Raw genomic sequence first — 21,013 nt, forward strand, 5'->3', positions numbered from 1 at the left:
GATTTCTGGGCAATACGCAGGAGGAAAGAAAGAAGGAAGGGGAATTGGCCGGGCGCGGTGGCTGAAGCCTGTCATCCCAGCACTTTGGGAGGCCGAGACGGGCGGATCACGAGGTCGGGAGATCGAGACCATCCTGGCTAACACGGTGAAACCCCGTCTCTACTAAAAAATACAAAAAACTAGCCAGGGGAGGTGGCGGCGCCTGTAGTCCCAGCTACTCGGGAGGCTGAGGCAGGAGAATGGCGTGAACCCGGGAGGCGGAGCTTGCAGTGACCTGAGATCCGGCCATTGCACTCCAGCCTGGGTGATAGAGTGAGACTCTGTCTCAAAAAAATAAATAAAGCTTAAAAAAAAAAAAAAAAAAGAAGGAGGGGGAATTACAGGCGTGAGCCATCGCACCCTGCCTGCTCACTTTGTGTTTTTAGTAGAGACAGGAGGCCACAGGAGGCAGGACCGCCGCTGCCCTCCAGACGTCCAGCCAGCCGGAGACCGGTGTGCACCTGTCACAGGTGAGTAGCGTTTGTTAGCGGCGTCTGCACAGGCATCAGGCAGGTGCAGGAGGTTCCCCAAGGCCCTTATTCACTTGGAGGCAACAGGAGAAAAAACTCCCCGTTGCATTTCTGTGCACAGAGACAGTTAAACGTGCGGAGTCTGATTTGCTTGTCATTCTGACCACGACGCAGTGTCCTGTTTCGATTTCCATCAGTGGCAAGTTCATGCCTCTCCATCCCCTCCCGCCCAGGATGCTGGCAGCGCCCTTAGGGAGACGGTGGCGACCGCCCTGCAGTGCCAGATTTTCGGTGATCCCAGGGGGCCGTGGGGTGTCACAAAAATCTCTTTTTCTTGGGATCACTTAAAATTCATCCTCGCTCCAAAGAAGAGATCTGTGTAGCAGTGGGGACTCCGTGAACCGTCCTGATTTTTTTTTTCTCCAGGGTTTCTTTTTTTTTTTTATTTTGAGACAGAGTCTCGGTGTATCGCCCAGGCTGGAGTGCACTAGCCCGATCTCAGCTCACTGCAAGCTCCGCCTCTTGGGTTCACGCCGTTCTCCTGCCTCAGCCTCCCAAGTAGCTGGGACGACAGGTACCTGCCACCAGGCCTGGCTAATCTTTTTCTATTTTTTAGTAGAGACGGAGTTTTGATGTGTGAGCCAGGATGGTCTCGATCGCCTGACCTCATGATCCGCCCGCCTCGGCCTCCCAAAGTGCTGGGATGACAGGCTTGAGCCACCGCGCCCGGCCAGTTTCCAGGATTTCAAAGGGAGGTCCTGGGATCGGGTTATTTTTGGTGAGAACAGCGGGAAACCAAGCCATGACTTCTGGCGTCCCTGGGGTGCAGGACACAGGGGTCTCTTGGGACCATGGTGGGAACATAACTCATCCCTCCTTTGCTCATCTTTGGAGATGAGCTAAAACCAGGAGGGGCTCTAGTCACTTATTGATCCATTTCTAAAATTTTATTTAATTATTTTATTACTTTGAGACAGAGTCTCGCTCTGTCGCCCAGGCTGGAGTGCAGTGGCGCGATCTCGGCTCACTGCAAGCTCCGCCTCCCGGGTTCAAACGATTCTCCTGCCTCAGCCTCCCGAGTAGCTGGGACTACAGGCGCCGCCACCTCGCCCGGCTAATTTTTTTGTATTTTTTAGTAGAGACGGGGTTTCACCGTATTAGCCAGGATGGTCTCGATCTCCGGACCTCGTGATCCGCCCGTCTCGGCCTCCCAAAGTGCTGGGATGACAGGCTTGAGCCACCGCGCCCGGCCTTACAGCTGTGGCTTCTTTCTACCTGAAAGATGTTTTGAGATTTGTCGGTGCGGGTCACATAGGTTGTAATGTGTTTGTTCTCACAGAGGTGGGGTCTCAATATATTGCCCCCCCGCAAAAAAAAAAACAAGCAATTTTAATGTGTATCCAAGAGACGACGACCATTCATTGGTACCCTCTATGAGTCTCTGCTGCAGCTTCCCTAGCAAAGTGCCACAGACTGGGTGGATTGTAAACAACAGACTTTGATTCTCCCACAGTCCTGGAGGCTGGACGTCTGAGATCCAGGTGTGGGCAGGGCTGGTCCCTCCTGAGGCCTCTCTCCTGGGCTTGGAGACGCTGTCTTCTCCCTGTGTCCTCACAGGCTCGTCCCTCTGTGTGTGTCTGTGTCCTCGTCTCCTCTTCTTATGAGGACACCAGCCCTATGGGATCAGGGCCCACCCTAGTGACCTCATTTTACCTGAATCACCTGTTTCTCTCCAACAATCCTATTTCCAAATCAGGTCACATTCTGAGGTCCTGGGGGTCTGGACATTCACGAATGACTTTGTGGGGAAAACTCCATTCAGCGTGTCCTCTGTCCCACTGTGTTCGGGGTTCCAGCGACATGAGGGTGCCTTTGACGAAATTCATCTGAGGTCATTCCTGCTTCTCCCACTGGCAGGTTCCCTGGGCAGTGTAGGTTTTGGGAACTCTTTCAGGCCAGTGGCAGCCTGTGGAAGTCGCCCTGGGAGGGAGAAAGAAAGGGAAAGGGGAGTCGGGCGCGGTGGCTCAAGCCTGTCATCCCAGCACTCTGGGAGGCCGAGGCGGGCGGATCACGAGGTCAGGAGATCGAGACCATCCTGGCTAACACGGTGAAACCCTGTTTCTACTAAAAATACAAAAATTAGCCGGGAGAGGTGGTGGGCGCCTGTATTCCCAGCTACTTGAGAGGCTGAGGCAGGAGAATGGCTTGAACCAGGGAGGCTGAGGTTGCAGTGAGTCGAGATGTCACCACTGCCCTCCAGCCTGGGCGATAGAGTGAGACTCCGTCTCAAAAAAGGCAGGACAAAGTGGACAGGGACTTCTAGGTTGCATTCTTTTGGGTTTCTTTTATTTTGTTTTGAGATGGAGTCTCGCTCTGTCGCCCAGGCTGGAGTGCAGTGGCCGGATCTCAGCTCACTGCAAGCTCCGCCTCCCGGGTTTACGCCATTCTCCTGCCTCAGCCTCCCGAGTAGCTGGGACGACAGGCACCTGCCACCTCGCCCGGCTAATTTTTGTATTTTTAGTAGAGATGGGATTTCACCATGTTGGCCAGGATGGTCTTGATCTCTTGACCTCGTGATCCACCTGCCTCGAGCTCCTGAGCCCGGCCCTTCTACTTTCTTAATAAACTTTTCTTTCTCTTTGCACCATGGACTCACCCTGAATTGTTTTACGCGAGATCCAAGAACCCTCTGTTGGGGTCTGGACTGGGAGACGTGTCCGGTAACAGAAGGACATCAGTGTCCTGGCTCCAAAAGGAACCGCACAGAAAACGAATCAAGCTGCAGCCTGAAACCCAGATCCTGACACTCCAACGGCGGCTTCCCCCAGGACAAGCACACCCTGACCCTCCGATGCTCGCTCCTTCCCCGCTGGAAATAATGGAAGAGGGAAGAGACTTTCCCCTGCCCCCACCTTTTTCTTTCAGAGTTCGTTTCTTCATCCTTTTCAAATGCATGTGAAGTCTCTTAAACGGATGAGTGAGCTTTTGCCTGTCAGGCGGCCGGGAAAGTCTCCTCCAGGACCCTGGAACCACCTCTTTGAAATGTGATCTTTAAGGAGAAAAAAACCCAAAAAACCAAAAAAAAAAAAAAAAAACAATGCTTTACCTCCCCGTTTCTAGGAAGGATCAGGGTCACACCTCAGCCGGTTTTGCAAATTCACATCCAGTCCCCTAGATACGAGAAATCGTGTTTGTCTTGAGAACACGCATGGGACAGGTTTTGGTTTTGCTGTTTTTTTGTGTGTTTTTTTTTTTTTGTGCTCCCCCTCTTTTCGGTTTCATAATATTTAAATAACAAAACTGGGGCCGGACGCGGTGGCTCACGCCTGTCATCCCAGCACTTTGGGAGGCCGAGACGGGCGGATCACGAGGTCAGGAGTTCGAGACCAGCCTGGCCAACATGGTTAAAATCCATCTCTACTGAAAATACAAGCATTAGCTGGCCGTGGTGGCAGGTGCCTCTCATCCCAGCTACTCAGGAGGCTGAGGCAGGAGGATTGCTTGAACTAGGGAGGTGGAGAGGTTGCAGGGAGCCAAGATCATGCCATTGCACTCCAGCCTGTGTAACAAGAGCAAAAACTCTGCCGGAAAAAAAAAAAAAAAGAAAGAAAGGAAAAAGAAAGAGGAATAAAAGAATGTCCACTCCATAGACAGACCAGCCTGGAGACCTGCTGATTGCCCATTTTTATGATGATTTCTTGATGACATGCTAAACAAGGGTTGGATCATTCATACCTTCTGCTTTTTTCTTAGTTTGTTTGTTTTTGTTTTTTGAGTCGGAGTCTCTCTCTGTCGCCCAGGCTGGAGTGCAGTGGTGCCATCTCGGCTCACCGCAAGCTCCGCCTCCCGGGTTCAAACGATTCTCCTGCCTCAGCCTCCCGAGTAGCTGCAATGACAGGCACCTGCCGCCAAGCCCGGCTACTTATTTGTATATTTAGTAGAGACGGGATTTCACCATGTTGGCCAGCATGGTCTCGATCTCCTGACCTCAGGTGATCCGCCCGCCTCGGCCTCCCAAAGTGCTGGGGTGACAGGCGTGAGCCACTGCCCGTGGCCTCACGCCTCCTGTTTTGAGGCCATACAGGGTAACGTCCTGGCGTGCCTATGACTCTGTAAACTGTCCTGGCGCTGCGTGGGCGTGTCTTTTAGCAGCGTATGCATTAGAATTAGTGTATGACAAGCAGTGAGGACCACCTGAGGTTACTTTCATCACCGTCTTCGTTTTGGTTGGATTTGTGCAGCTTTCTTCACTGCAAGCTGTTTTATCAGCAACGTCTTTACGATCTGTATCGTGTGCCAACCTCCTATCTCATCCTGTGGCTTGGAAGGTCTTAAGCCTGGGAGGCCGAGGCAGGCGGATCCCCTGAGGTCATGAGTTCGAGACCAGCCTCACCAACATGGAGAAATCCTGTCTCTACTAAAAATACAAAATCACCAGGGTGTGGTGTAATTCCAGCACTTTGGGAGGCCAAGGTGGATGACGAGGTCAGGAGTTCAAGACCAGCCTGGTAAGCAAGGTGAAACCCCCGTCTCTACTAAAAATACAAATTTAGTGGGGTGTGGTGGCACACGCCTATAATCCCAGCTACTCAGGAGGCTGAGGCAGGAGAATCGCTTGAACCCGGGAGGCAGAGGTTGCAGTGAGCTGAGATCGTGTCACTGCACTCCAGCCTGGGCAACTGAGCAAGACTCTGTCTCAAAAAAAAAAAAAAAATAGCCTTAACCTTCTGAGAACGCAGTCCAGAAGGTCTCAGCTTCATCTTACCCTGTTCAAGGGGGTTGCTCTGGCTCCAACACCTTTGACGCTGTGGTTTGGGAATCTTCCGAATGATTAGAGAGTGACAGAAAGTTAAGGCGCCCGAATCAGGAGAAGTCCGTGCCATCTCTCTCACGGGCGTCTGTGGGACGATTGTCCGGGAAGGGGGTGGCTCTGGGCACTTCAGGGGGCTGGAGGTGGGAGCTTTCCTATCCTGGAGGTGGCTCTGTGTTTTGGAGACTCATTGTACCACATAAAACATCCTTAAATATCCTTGCCTTCCACCGCTGTTTTGTATAATAATATTATAATGATATCTTATAATTATAAAATAGTTTAAATATTTTATAACACTTAATAAAATAATTTTACAATAATTTTATAATAAGTATAATTTATAATAAAATAATTATATAATAAATATAATTATAATAAAATAATTTTATAATAAATATAATTTATAATAAAACAATTTATAATAAACATAATTTTATAATAAATATAATTTATAATAAAATACTTTTATAATCAATATAATTTATAATAAATATAATTTTATAGTAAATATAATTTATAATAAAATAATTATATAATAAATATAATTTATAACAAAATGATTTTATGACTAATAAAATAATTATATAATAGATATAATTTATAATAAAATAATTTTATAATAATAAAATAATTATATAATAAATATAATTTATAACAGAATAATTTTGTAATAATTAATAAAATAATTACATAATATATTATTATATGATAACATTACTACAATAATTATATTATGATATAATTATGTATATATATGCTTTTTGAAATGGAGTTTCACTCTTGTTGCCCAGGTTGGAGTGCAGTGGCGCGATCTCAGCTCACCATAACCTCCGCTTCCCGGGTTCAAGCGGTTCTCCTGCCTCAGCCTCCGGAGTAGCTGGGATTACAGGCGTGCACCACCACGCCCGGCTAATTTTGTATTTTTAGTAGAGACGGGGTTTCCCCATGTTGGTCAGGCTGGTCTTGAACTGCCCACCTCAGGTGACCTGCCCACCTCGGCCTCCCAAAGTGCTGGGATTGCAGGTGTGAGCCACTGCACTGGGCCAATATATAATAATATTAATAATAGCATATTATTAATGTATTATAATTAACATATTAATATATAATATATTTAATTACCCATTTTAGTATGTAATATATAAAACATATGATTATATATAGTTATTAATATATGAATATATTATATTCATATATTAATTATATAAGATTTAATACAACATTTACATTATATAATAATATAGAATTAATATATAACAATATATACCATATTTATATATTATAATAGAGTATATATTATATATGTTATAATAGGGTACATATTATAATATATTTTATAATATAGTAATAATATAGTCCCTGGGAAGTATAATAATAATAATTATTATTATTATTAAGAGACGGGGTCTTGCTCTGTTGCCCAGGCTGGAGTGCAGTGGCATGATCAGAGCTCACTGCAGCCTCTACCTCTCAGGTTCAAGCAGTCCTCTCATTTTAGCCTCCTGAGTCACTGGGACTATAGGTGTGCACCACCATGCCCAGCTAATTTTGTAATTTTTTTACATAGAGGGAGAGTCTCACTATGTTGCCCAGCCTGGCTGGGAACTCCTAACTCAAGCAATCTAAAGTGCAGGGGTGACAGGTGTGAGCCACCATGCCCGGCCAGGTTCCCTAAATGTTTGGACAAGTGGTAAGAAGTAGCTTACTGCAACAGCAGAAAAAGAAGAAAGAAAGAAAGAAAGAAAGAAAGAAAGAAGAAAGAAGAAGGAAGGAAGGAAGGAAGGAAGGAAGGAAGGAAGGAAGGAAGGAAAGAAAGAAGAAGAAAGAAAGAAAGAAAGAAAAAAAAGAAAGAAAGAAGAGAAAGGAAAGAGAGGGGAAAGGAGGGAGGGAGGGGGTTGAAGGAAGGAAGGAAGAAGGAAGGAAGGAAGAATAAAGAAAAAGAAAGAAGGGAGAGAAGGAGGAAGGAAGCAAGGAAAGAAGGAAGGAAGGAAGAGAAAGAAAGAAAGGAAAGAAAGAAAGAAAAAAAAGAAAGAAAGAAAGAAGAGAAAGAAGGAAGAAAGAAGAAAAAGAAAGAAAGAAAAGAAAGAAAAAGAAAGAAGAAGGAAGGAAGGAAGAAGGAAGGAAGGAAGGAAGGAAGAAGAAGAAGGAAGGAAGAAAGAAAGAAAGAAGAAGAAAGAAAGAAAAAAGAAAGAAAGAAAGAAAGAGAAAGAAAGAAAGAAAGAGAGGGGAAAGGAGGGAGGGAGGGGGTTGAAGGAAGGAAGGAAGGAAGGAAAGGAAGAATAAAGAAAAAGAAAGAAAGGGAGAGAAGGAGGGAAGGAAGCAAGGAAAGAAGGAAGGAAGGAAGAGAAAGAAAGAAAGGAAAGAAAGAAAGAAAAAGAAAGAAAGAAAGAAAGAGAAAGAAGGAAGGAAAGAAGAATAAAAAGAAAGAGAAAGAAAGAAAGAAAAAGAAAGAAAGGAAGAAAGAAAGTAAAAGAAGGAAAGAAAGGAAGGAAGGAAGGAAGGAAGGAAGGAACAAGAAAAAACAAATCCTACTTCAAGTCAGTCGCTTAAGAGGGAGAACTGAGGCCATTTCCCAACCGGAGGATGTGTCCTCTAGATCAGAGGGCGTCGTTGGTACCAGCCCTGACTCCCCTCTGAAGTCACTCAGAGACCTCCCAGGCTCTGTGCAAAGGAGAACTGCGAAGCCTCCGGGGACGGCTTTTTGTTGCTCGCTGCCATGAGTCTGGCTCGAGTCCTCGTGGAATGAGGTGGCCGCGAGTTTGGTGGTGTCTGGAGACACGGCCGTGCATGTCTCGACGTGCGAAGTCATGTCGAGGGTCGGAGAAAGGCTCTTGCAGGAGAATTTCTGAGTCGTGCTTTTCTCCAGAGCCATACATCATTGTCAGCTCAGAAGATTACACGTTACCGTTTCTTTTGTGAACCAGGCACTCGGGGCAGGTGCAAATGTCCCCAAATGCAAATCCGCCTGGTAGATGAAGTGACAGAGATATGAATGGAGACAGAACCGTCTCCTTCCTCCACAACCCGCCTTTGTTTGTTTGTTTGTTTTCAGGTGATGCAGGGAGAAAACTTCCCTGAAACAACAAGACTCAAATTATATCATGCTGGCAGACATCCGTCGGCAACGCACGTTTTATTTCAAGGCTGGGAGCTGAAAGGACGGTGTTTAGTCACCCACAGCATCTATTATAAGGTAGGTCTGGGCGGGAAGGGAGGTGCAAAATACATGCTATCATTCATTGAGATGAAAATAAAATAAAGTCAGTTGAGCTCCCCTCCCTGGAGGGGACAGGAAGGCACACGTGTCTCTGGTTGAAAATACAGGCAAAACATTTTCAGATGACGTTTTATAGCTGCAGCCAGATTTCGAGACAGAGGCCAAGCACCTGAATTTCTGCCACAACTTTCTGTTTTTAACCTGTTCTTTGCTGTCACGTTATTTTCTTTTCCTTCTTATTATTTTATTTTATTTCATTTTTTTTTTGAGACGGAGTCTCTCTCTGTCACCAGGCCAGAGTGCAACGGCGTGATCTCGGCTCATTGCAACCTCGGCCTCCCAGGTTTCAGCGATTCTCCTGCCTCAGCCTCCCGAGTAGCTGTGGCTACAGGCGCCCACCACCACGCCCAGCTAATGTTTGTATTTTTAGTAGAAACTAACCCCATTGGCCAGGATGGTCTTGATCTCTTGGCCTCGTGATCCACCCACCTCGGCCTTCCAAAGTGCTGAGATTACAGGCCTGAGCCACCACGCCCAGCCTGGACTTTCTATTTTTAACCTGATGTTTGGTGTGTCATGTTATTTTGTTTTATTATTCTATTTTATTTTATTTTATTTTTTTTGAGACAGAGTCTTGCTCTGTCGCCCAGGCTGGAGTGCGGCGGTGCCATCTCGGCTCACTGCTACCTCCGTCTTCCAGGTTCAAGCCATTCTCCTGCCTCAACCTCCCAAGTAGCTGGGATGACAGGCACCCGCCATCATGCCTGGCTAATTTTTGTATTTTTAGTGGAGACGGGGTTTCACCATATTGGCCAGGCTGGCCTCAAACTCCTGACCTCAGGTGATCCACCCGCCTCAGCCTCCCAGAGCACTGGGATTATGGGCATGACAGACATAAACATATACACAACAGGTATATACGTATGTACACATGCGCAGGTGTACATACATGCACACATATGTGCACACATACCCATATATACAAATACATGTATAGACACATAAATATATACATATGTATGATAAATATGCACATACATATACAAATGCATGTATACACATATGCATCTACACAAATACGTATGTACATACGTACAAACAAGTATACACATACACATACAAAATAAACATACACGGCCGGGCGCGGTGGCTCAAGCCTGTAATCCCAGCACTTTGGGAGGCCAAGACGGGTGGATCACGAGGTCAGGAGATCGAGACCATCCTGGCTAACACGGTGAAACCCCGTCTCTACTAAAAAAATACAAAAAATTAGCCGGGCGAGGTGGCGGGCGCCTGTAGTCCCAGCTACTCGGGAGGCTGAGGCGAGAGAATGGCATAAACCCGGGAGGTGGAGCTTGCAGTGAGCTGAGATCCGGCCACTGCACTCCAGCCTGGGCGACAGAGCGAGACTCCGTCTCAAAAAAATAATAATAAAAAAAATAAACAAAAAAATAAACATACACATACATATATACACATGCATAGAAATATATATATACATATTCATACATAGATATATACATATACACATATATACACTATATATACACATACATATATACACATGCACAGATGTACATGCATGCACACATGTGCATACATACCCATGTTTACAAATACATCTATTCACACATAAATATATACACACATATGCACCATAATTATGCACATACATACATAAATGCATGTATACACATATGCATCTACACAAATACATACATGCATATGTATGTATCTACATACATACAAACAAGTATACACATACACACATATACAAAATAAACATACATATACATATATACACACGTATAGAAATACATATATACATATTCACGCATAGATATATACACATACACATATACACATTCTATATGCGCACATACATATATACAGAAAACACATAGACACACACATTTATTTTTTAATTTTAATTTTTTGAGACGGAATCTCACTCTGTTACTCAGGCCAGAGTGCAGTGGCCCAATCTCAGCTCACAGCAACCTCCACCTCCCGAGTTCAAGCAGCTCTCCTGCCTCAGCCTCCCACATAGCTGGGATTACAGGTGCGTACCACCATGCCCAGTTAATTTTTGTATTTTAGGTAGAGATGGGGTTTCACCATATTGGCCAGGCTGGTCTTGAACTCCTGACCTCGTGATCCACCCGCCTCGGCCTCCCAAAGTGCTGGGATTACAGGCATGAGCCACCACACCTGGCCTCTACACACCCACTTATATACACACATACCTGACCACATCTATGCATACATCTATATTTATCACACATATGTACAGAGATGTATGGAATTTATTATAGACAAAAACTTAATTGAACCATCTCTGACACGTCGCTTCTTAAATTATAAAGCCATTTTCGCACTTTACCGAAATCCACTGAATCTGAGTTAGTTTTCAATGTTTCAGTGCGATTGTGTGTTTACATGCCTTCCTAGAGTTGGATGTATACAGCCGGCCTGTGGGGTCTCCCTCCCAGGCGTGGGATGTATACAGCCGGCCTGTGGTCTTCCTGCCTGGTGTGTATACAGCAGGCCTGTAACGCCCCCCTCACCAGGAAGTGTTCCTTGGACTCCTGGTCTGCAGACAGCCTGGGTCCTCGTTCCCTGACATTCTGCGTGGGGCATTTTTCCGTCTGGGCCTGGGTGACCTTGGCTTTGCTGCGGCTTTGAGACGAAGATCCATGAAGGCTGCGGTGGGGCTCAATCTCGTGGTGGAAACTCACCCCGTTTCTGCTGAAGGATGTCCCAGGAAGGCCTAGAATACGGTGACATCGCGTCCCTCTCCTCTGTGGCTCCCCGAACCTGCAGATGAATACGTTTGCCCTGCCTTTTCTCTGCCTGCGTATTTGGGGACGGGTCCGTGGGATATGACTTTGAAGTTAAAAATCTAGTTTCCGGTTCTTTCAAGAGCCTTCTAGAATGAGCATGTCTGAATGTCATGACGTCTTTCTCCAAAACAAGATTTTGGATTCCTCCACGACATGGTCCACCCAACAGCTATTTGACCAGGCTGTTATTTAAGAGAATGGAGATGATTCCATAAACCTTCTAGCCCGTAAAACGTGGATTGTTAAGATCGACCCCTCCAGGTAAAATGATGGGATTTAATATACCGACCTCTAAAAGGCACGATTCATAATCTCAAACGGCTTTTGAGAAAAAGCCGTTCTAATTTACGTTCCTCCCGGAAGATCAAGGGGTCGCCCGGGACTTAACGCTGTGATTCACATCGAGGTTCAGTTTAAAAGGAAAATGAGGAACTCTGCAGATTTAACGGTTTCAAAATGGCATCCACGATTTTGACTTGGCCTTTAAACAAACTTCTCGGGGGGAACCCTTCTTTTTCATGTTTACGGGCCACGTGTGTTTCTTGTCTGTAAATTAGTTGGGGGGTTTGCTTATTTTTCCGGTGTTAGCAGTTCTTAGAGCCCTGAGCTTCAGAGTCACACGGAACTGGGTTTGAATCCAAACACAACACCACAACGAACTAGCTCTGTTTCTCTGGGGAAGTTCATTCATTCCTTTAATTCTCATTTTCTGAGTCTGTAGCAAATCACCTAGAGGTTTGATGACATTTAAACCAGATAATAGATGTACATTGAGTAGCACAGAATTTTAATGCACAGAAAGCATTCAATAAATAGCCATCATTCTTGTTGATTTCTCAGAGCTCTTTACATATTAAGGACACAGGCTCCTTTATCATTGGCCTATTGTATTAAGATTTTTCAGCTGCTTTTATGCTACTTGAAATTGTTTTTTAAACATAAAGAGTTTTAAAATTGAATGTAGTCAAATTGATCAGTCTCGTTCACATAATGTCTTCCATTGATTTTATTCCTGGAAAGTCCTTCTCAATGTAGTGATGTAATATTCATGTACATATTTTTTTTTGTTTTTTTTTTTTTTTGTTTTTTGAGATGGAGTCTCACTCTGTCACCCAGGCTGGAGTGCAGTGGCACGATCTCAGCTCACTGCAACCTCTGCCTCCCGGGTTCAAGCGATTCTCCTGCCTCAGCCTCCCGAGTAGCTGAAATTACAGGCAACCACCACCACACCCGGCTAATTTTTGTATTTTTAGTGGATATGGGGTTTCACCCTGTTGCCCAGGCTGGTCTCAAACTCCTGACCTCAGGTGAATTCCCCACCTCGGCCTCCCAAAGTGCCGGGATTATGGGCGCGAACCACGGCGCCCGGCCCTTCTTCTACATTTGAAGCTACGTTTCATGACTTAACTTTTACATTGAGCACTTTTTCCTTAGAAGGAATTGTGATGGTTGATCACAGGTGAGGTCCTGACTTATTTTCTCCCCCAGAATATCAGTCATTTAGATCACACACCCTGCTCGTTGGCGAGTCTGTTCTTTCTCACTTTGAAGAGATATCCAATCCAGAAGTGAGTGGCATTTTTGGGGTCCTCATGCTGTGGGGAGCTGAGATTGTCTTTGAAACTGGCCTCTGAGTTGAAATTCTGGGTCCTACCCTCTCCTGCCCAGTCCTCAGACAATTGATAAAACTTGCCTAGCCTCACATTTTTATCAGGTAATTCAAGACTCGCAGAACGAGTGCAAGAAAACAGAGACGACATTGTAGAGTAGCTGGCTGTTGTATTTTTCTTGGAAGGCACAGTATCCCCAAATTAATGCTAACATTTGGAACACCGGCCCATTGATCACGGACACACGATTCCTGGATTCCTGAAATATTTTTGGAAGTGGCAGCCCACCCGTGCCTTCCTTCTTGCCCAACACCAGTGGGCTGGATGGGACGTTCACTGCAGTCTCCACCGCTCCCTGATGTCTCTCTCACGTCAGGCCCGCCTTACTCACTGACATGACCTGCCTACTCCTGTAAGCATTTGAGTCTGGGATTTTTGCTAACGTGCAGAAACGAGGCCTGTAAGGCCCCCAGTGCGGGGGTGCTGACGACGTGTTTGTTCAACATGAGCTAAAGTATTCTTAGAGGCAGGTGCTGGCACACCCACATGCACTGGAGACTCTGAGGTGTGCATTGGAGATTTTGAGATGCACACTGGAGACTGAGATGGGCATTGCAGACCCTGAGGTGGGCTTTAGAGACTGTGAGATGGGCACTGCAGAGGCTGAGGTGTGCTTCGGACACTCCGGTGTTCCAATATGATGTGACTGCTTTTCAGAGCGGCAGACAGGATGTCCAGCTGGAGCCGGCCAGCAGCAGGGCGCTGACTGTGCGTGAGTGACGTGGCCGTGATTGGTGTAGACGGCCAGCAAGGAACGCTCCATCTGCATGCAGGTGCTAAGTGAGCCCTGGGGAGAAGATGACCTGAATGCTCGTCAACTGTTCTTTAGAAATGTCTTTAAATGGAAAATATGATTTAGGCAATAAAAAAAAAAAAAACACCAGAGTCCCAGGATATTAGCACACGGGTGAGAAGACGGGAGGCAGGAGGAGGAGAAAGCCTGCTCTTTGCCAGACCGAATGCTAACTACACCTTAAACCTGGGCGAATGCACCCATGACGTGGGCGTCTTCACTGCTTCCGTGCAAGGTGTGTGCATTTGACACATGAATGGTTTGTCTTTGGGATGGTATTTTTCTGACAATGCAACCTGCAGATAACGTCTAACGAGGGGTGAAGGATTATGTGTGCACTGGTGGCCGAGGTCTCTCTCTCTCTTTTTTGTTTTTTTTTTTTTGAGTTGGAATTTCACCCTTGTTGCCCAGGTTGGAGTGCAGGGGCGCAATCTCGGCTCCCTGCAACCTCCACCTCCCAGGTTCAAGTGATTCTCCTGCCTCAGCCTCCCGAGTAGCTGGGATTACAGGCATGTGCCACCATTCCTGACTAATTTTGTATATATATTGTATATATATAATTTTGTGTATGTGTGTGTATATATATACATATATATATATATATATATATATTTTTTTTTTTTTTTGAGACGGAGTCTTGCTCTGTGGCCCAGGCTGGAGTGCAGTGGTGCAATCTCGGCTCACTGCAAGCTCTGCCTCCGGGGTTCACACCATTCTCCTGCCTCAGCCTCCTGAGTAGCTGGGACTACAGGCACCTGCCACCATGCCCGGCTCATTTTTTGCATTTTTAGTAGAGACAGGGTTTCACCGTGTTAGCCAGGATGGTCTCCATCTCCTGACCTCGAGATCCACCTGCCTCAGCTGCCCAAAGTGCTGGGATGACAGGCATGAGCCACTGCGCCTGGCTTTTTTTGTTTATTTGCTTTAGTAAAGACGGGGTTTGTCCATATTGGTCAGGCTGGTCTTGAACTCTGGACCTCAGGTAATCCACCTGCCTCAGCCTCCCAAAGTGCTGGGATTACAAGTGTAAGTCACCGCGCCTGGCCCGAGGTCTCTTCTGAGCAGGCGGAGTCCTGTGGCTTGGCTCTGGCCCACCTGAAGGTGAAGAGAGGCGGCTTTCCAGCCCTGGGATCGGTGCTGTCTTGCATAAAACAGGGCAACAGGCAATTTCCTCCAGAGATGAGAATCTCCACCTCCAAAGGAAGGAAGAATGCTTCAGAAGGAAGAGGGTGTAATCTCGCCGTTTGATATAATGTTGGACGGAGGCACTGTCTTCCAAGCTCACAAACACACGGGACCAGAGACAAGGATGGAGGACACGGGGTTTCAGCGAGGCAAGTGGGAGAACAGGCCTGGCCTGTCGCGGGTAGAATGTAGAAGAAAAGGGCGATCTCGGGGATGAACAGGGGACGGTATGAAATGCCTGATTCCACACACACTCACACATATCCAGAAGGCAAGCGCACAGCCACCGTCGCGAGCCCTCACGTGCAGGTGCAGGCACGCATTCTTGCAAGTCCCCACGTGCACACAAGCACATATGCATATACGTGTACAGAAGGCAAACACACACAGCAACTGGCACTCACATGCAGGTGCATGCATGCATTCATTCAAGTCCCCCCCAGGCACATATGCACACAGACATCTCTGCACACAGGTGTACAGAAGGCAGGCACTCACCCAGAGTCACGAGCACTCACATGTAAATGCACACATTCATGCAAGCTGCACATGCACACATGCACACACATGCACACGCAGGCACAATGCAAAGCACACACTCCTAGTTTTGTGCAGGTGCATTCACTGTATGTGTGTGTCTGTGTGTGCTCACACGCCCTGATTTGTGCTACTGTTTGTGTGAGTCTGCAGACACACACATACACAGTTGCACAAGAATCAGGGCGTGTGAGCACACACAGACGCACACATACACAGTCACACACATGTGCACACACCCACAGGTAGAAACATACACCCACATGCATCTATTTTCATGCCAACACAGTCACACGCAGATTAGTGCGTGAGGGTAGACACAGACTCACACACATACACAGACACACATGGATCAGTGTGCATGAGCACACACAGACACACGCATACACAGTCACAGGGCAGTGCACGTGAGCACACGCAGACTCACACACACACAGACACACACGGATCAGTGCACATGGGCACACACAGACTCACACACACACAGTCAGACACAGATCACCTGAGGCCTGGAGTTGGAGACCATCCTGGCCAACATAGCAAAACCTTTCTCTACTAAAAATACAAAAATGAACTGGGCGCCTTGGCGTGCACCTGTCACCCCAGCTACTGGGGAGGCTGAAACAGGAGAATCGCTTGAACTCGGGAGGCGGAGGCTGCAGTGAGCCGAGATCGTGCCACTGCACTCCAGCCTGGGCGACAGAGCGAGACTCCGTCTCAAATTAAAAAAAAGAAAATACGCAAAAAGGGATGCGCTGGGCAGGGGGAAGTCGTGAAAAGCCGTGAGTCCCACACAGGAGGGTCCTGACACCTTTGCTTTGCGATTCCATGTTTTAAAAGCGAATCTCCTTTCTGAGAAGTTTCCATGCCGTTTTGGTTATATCTGTCTAATCCACCTTCTCATTAAGCAGAAATGGTAATCGTGTCGAAATCGCTGACAAACTATGATGTACAATTAAAATTCAGGCGATTTTCTGGGATGCCAACCCGCCCCCCAGCCTCTGTGTCTCTTTTTAAACCGTCGTCTTACAAATCCTCTGATAGAAAGTTTGCGCCGTTTTGAGGCAGAGCTTGTCATCAGGAACCATCTGGCTTCCTGAGACGGGGAAGATTAAAACGGGATACAGTATGAAAGCTTGCCATTCAATTGCTAATGTCTCCAACCACCACTCCAGTGGCAAAAGAAGTCATTGGGGGAAAGAGGTAATTAAAAGATCCCCTCGCAGAGACATGCCCTGAGCAGGACCCTGGCACTCACCAACAGCAAAACTCATTTTCCAGAAGAGAGCAGGCCCCGGCCGGCCGGACATCGATGGCCTCAGAGCTGCTCTGTGTCCTTTGGGGACGACGTTGGTCCCGGCTAAGAGGCGTTTCTCCTTTGTCTGGTCAGCACCCTTCTCTCCTCCTGTCCATGGCCATCGAGTGGCCGGGACTTGGTCGCTGTGGAAATCACGCCCGATGAAACGGAGAAAATGAGTGCAGAAGAAACAGCACCGTTTCTCCCCAAAACGAGAGGTCACAAGGAAGTCTTGATAATTTTCAAAGCCTGCAAGGAAAAAAGGTGACGTTTCCAGCCATGGGACTCACGCCTGTCATTCCAGCACTTTGGGAGGCCGAGGCGGGCAGATCACGAGGTCAGGAGATCGAGACCAGCCCGGCTAACACGGTAAAACGCCGTCTCTACTAAAAATACAAAAATTAGCCAGGCATGGTGGCGGGCGCCTGTCGTCCCAGCTGCTTGGGAGGCTGAGGCAGGAGAATCGCTTGAACCCAGAAGGCAGAGGCTGCAGTGAGCCGAGATCGCACCACTGCACTCCAGCCTGGGCGACAGAGCGAGACTCCGTCTCAAAACATAAAAACACATATTTCAATCATCATCTTTATTTCTTTTTTAGATAATGGCAACTTTTATTTTGGTCCATGGATAAGAGCGGTGGCCTTCCATGGAGGTTAGAGGTGGTGCAGAATTCTGGTTTGCCTGGGATGAGCTGGGGAGTATATACCCACATCGCAGCCCATTTCTTGCGAGTGGCTCCCTAGGGCAGGTTCTTGCAGAAAGCAGGAGGCAGAGGAAGCAGGTCGAACCCTGTTTTGCAGGTTGGGGGTCTTGAGGTCCAGGACAGATGGAAAAGGATGGATTGGGGCTTGTTTTTGTTTATTTGTTTGTTTGTTTTTGAGATGGAGTCTCGCTCTGTCACCCAGGCTGGAGTGCAGTGGCGTGATCTCTGCTCACTGCAACCTCTGCCTCCCAGGTTCAAGCAATTCTCCTGTCTCAGCCTCCCAAGTAGCTGGGATTACAGGCGCCCGTCACTACGCCCAGCTAATTTTTGTATTTTTAGTAGAGACAGGGTTTCACCATGTTGGCCAGGCTGGTCTCGAACTCCTGGCCTTGTGATCCGCCCACCTCGGCCTCCCAAAGTGCTGGGATGACAGGTGTGAGCCACAGCACCCAGCTGGGATTGTGGCTTTCAAAGTGTAAATAAACGCAAGTTACACTCAGCTCTCCACAAACTCAGGATCTGCGATGCCATCCTCCCTTGTAGCACCTTCCTCCATGTAAAATGCAACCCCAGTGTGGTGGTTTGAGTCTGTGTCCCCACCCAAGTCTCTCGAGTCTGTGTCCCCACCCAAGTCTCTCGAGTCTCTGTCCCCACTCAAATCTCTTGAGTCTGTGTCCCCACCCAAATCTCTTGATTCTGTGTCCCCACCCAAGTCTCTTGAGTCTGTGTCCCCACCCAAGTCTCTTGAGTCTGTGTCCCCTCCCCACCCAAGTCTCCTGTGGAATTGTCATCCCGAGTATTGGAGATGAGTGGCTGGTGGGAGGCGACTGGATCTTGGGGTAGAGTTCTCACAGATGGTTCAGCACCAACACTCCCCACTCCCGCCTCCCAGGGACTGTACAGTGAGAGAGTTTTCATGAGATGTGGTTCTTTATAAGTGGGCAGTAGGCTGGGCTCAGTGGCTCACGCCTGTCATCCTAGTGCTTTGGGAGGCCGAGGCAGGCGAATCACCTGAGGTCAAGAGATTGAGACCAGCCTGGTCAACCTGAACAGGTGCGGGAGAAACACCTTCTTTCTGGCTTTGAAAATATTTTTGCCCAGGCACGGGGGCTCACGCCTGTCATCCCACCACTTTGGGAGGCTGAGGTGGGTGGATGACCTGAGGTCGGTAGTTTGAGACCGGCCTGGCCAACATGACGAAACCCCGTCTCTACTAAAAAATACAAAAATTAGCCGGGAATGGTGGTGGGTGCCTGTCATCCCAGCTACTCGGGAGACTGAGGCAGGAGAATCGCTTGCACCCAGAGCTAGAGGTTGCAGTGAGCTGAGATCACACCCTTGCACTCCAGCCTGAGCAACAGAGCGAGACTCAAAAAGAAAGAGAAAGACAACAGTTTCATCGTGTCAGAAAAAAGATCCATAATGCATGAGGTTGTGTCTCACCCAGCCTCGGCCATGCATACCCCCCAGAAGTTGCCTTTGACCTTCTCAGAGACTGGCCTGGTGTCACTGATCCCAGAAGATTGTGTTGTCCCCTCACTGCAGCTCTTGGTACCTTGAGCTGTGCTTTGTTAGCAATGCTGGCCGCTCTCCAGCTGTTAGAGGCCACAGCCACTGCTGCAATATTTGGTCAGCGATGTCCCATGTGACAGCAACGTGTTGTCTGGACGTCACTTTCAAGAGGAAGAGAGATGGGAAGGGCCGGGTGTAGTGGCTCACGCCTGTAATCCCTGCACTTTGGGAGGCTGAGGCAGATGGATCCCAAGGTCAGGAGATTGAGACCATCCTGGCCAACATGGTGAAACCCTGCGTGTACTAAAATACAAAAAATCAGCAGGGCATGGTGGCGCACACCTGTTGTCCCAGTTACTCAGGAGGCTGAGGCAGGGGAATCCCTTGAACCTGGGAGGTGGAGGTTGTAGTGAGCCGAGATCACACCACTGCACTCCAGCCTGGCAGACTGAGCAAGACTCTGTCTCAAAAAAAAAAAGAAGAGATGGGAAGATGCCCTGCCAGCTTTAAAGACAGAGGAAGGGGGCAGGTGCTGAGAGATGTGGCTTTATTTAGAAATAAAGCAAAGGTGCATACAGCAGAGTGCCAGCTCTCTGCTGCACCTGCAGGCGGCTGGGCTCCACTGAGGACAGGTCAGGGTTTGTGTGCTGGAAAGGTGGCCGTGAGCTCGTGCCCATGTTGCACAGAAAGCCAATGGTGCCAGAAAAAGGGCTTCCAGGAAGATCATACAACCGTCGCTGCGTGCCTTTTCTGCAAGCTGCAACCGTCACTGCGTGCCCATTTTGCAAGCAGCAGCTGTCACTGCGTGCCTTTTTTGCAAGCTGCAGCCATCGCTGCGTGCCTTTTTTGCAAGCTGCAACCTGCCTACCGATTTTGCAAGCTGCAACCATCGCTGCTTGCCTTTTTTGCAAGCTGCAACCGTCACTGCATGCCCATTTTGCAAGCTGCAGCCGTCGCTGTCTGCCTTTTTTGCAAGCTGCAACCTGCCTACCGATTTTGCAAGCTGCAACCGTCGCTGCCTGCCGTTTTTGCAAGCTGCAACTGTCACTGTGTGCCTTTATTGCAAGCTGCAGCCATCGCTGCGTGCCGATTTTGCAAGCTGCAGCCATTGCTGTGTGCCTTTTTTGCAAGCTGTAACGGTTGCTGTGTGCCTTTTCTGCAAGCTGCAACTGTCACTGCGTGCCCATTTTGCAAACTGCACCTGTCACTGTGTGCCTTTTTTGCAAGCTGCAGCCATCGCTGTCTGCCTTTTTTGCAAGCTGCAACCGTCGCTGCATGCCGATTTTGCAAACTGCAGCCATCGCTGCGTGCCTTTTTTGCAAGCTACAACTGTCGCTGTGTGCTGATTTTGTGAGCTGCAGCCATTGCTGCATGCCCATTTTGCAAGCTGCAGCCGTCGCTGTCTGCCTTTTTTGCAAGCTGCAACCTGCGTACCGATTTTGCAAGCTGCAACCGTCGCTGCGTGCCGATTTTGCAAGCTGTAGCTTTCACTGCGTGCCTTTTTTGCAAGCTGCAGCCGTTACTGCGTGCCCATTTTGCAAGCTGCAGCTGTTGCTGCGTACCGATTTTGCAAGCTGCAGCTATCACTGTGTGCCTTTTTTGCAAGCTGTAACGTGCATACTGATTTTGCAAGCTGCAACCATCGCCGCCTGCCTTTTTTGCAAGCTGCAACCGTCGCTGCCTGCCGATTTTGCAAGCTGCAGCCATTGCTGCATGCAGATTTTGCAAGCTGCAGCCATTGCTGCATGCAGATTTTGCAAGCTGCAGCTATCACTGTGTGCCTTTTTTGCAAGCTGTAACGTGCATACTGATTTTGCAGGCTGCAACCATCGCTGCCTGCCTTTTTTGCAAGCTACAACCGTGGCTGCGTGCCGATTTTGCAAGCTGCGTTTCAGAACATCAAGACGCTTTGCGGGGGTTGGTTTATGAAATTT

Source organism: Trachypithecus francoisi, unplaced genomic scaffold (genome assembly GCF_009764315.1).
Source record: "Trachypithecus francoisi isolate TF-2019V2 unplaced genomic scaffold, Tfra_2.0 Contig00111, whole genome shotgun sequence".
Classification (NCBI taxonomy): domain Eukaryota; kingdom Metazoa; phylum Chordata; class Mammalia; order Primates; family Cercopithecidae; genus Trachypithecus; species Trachypithecus francoisi.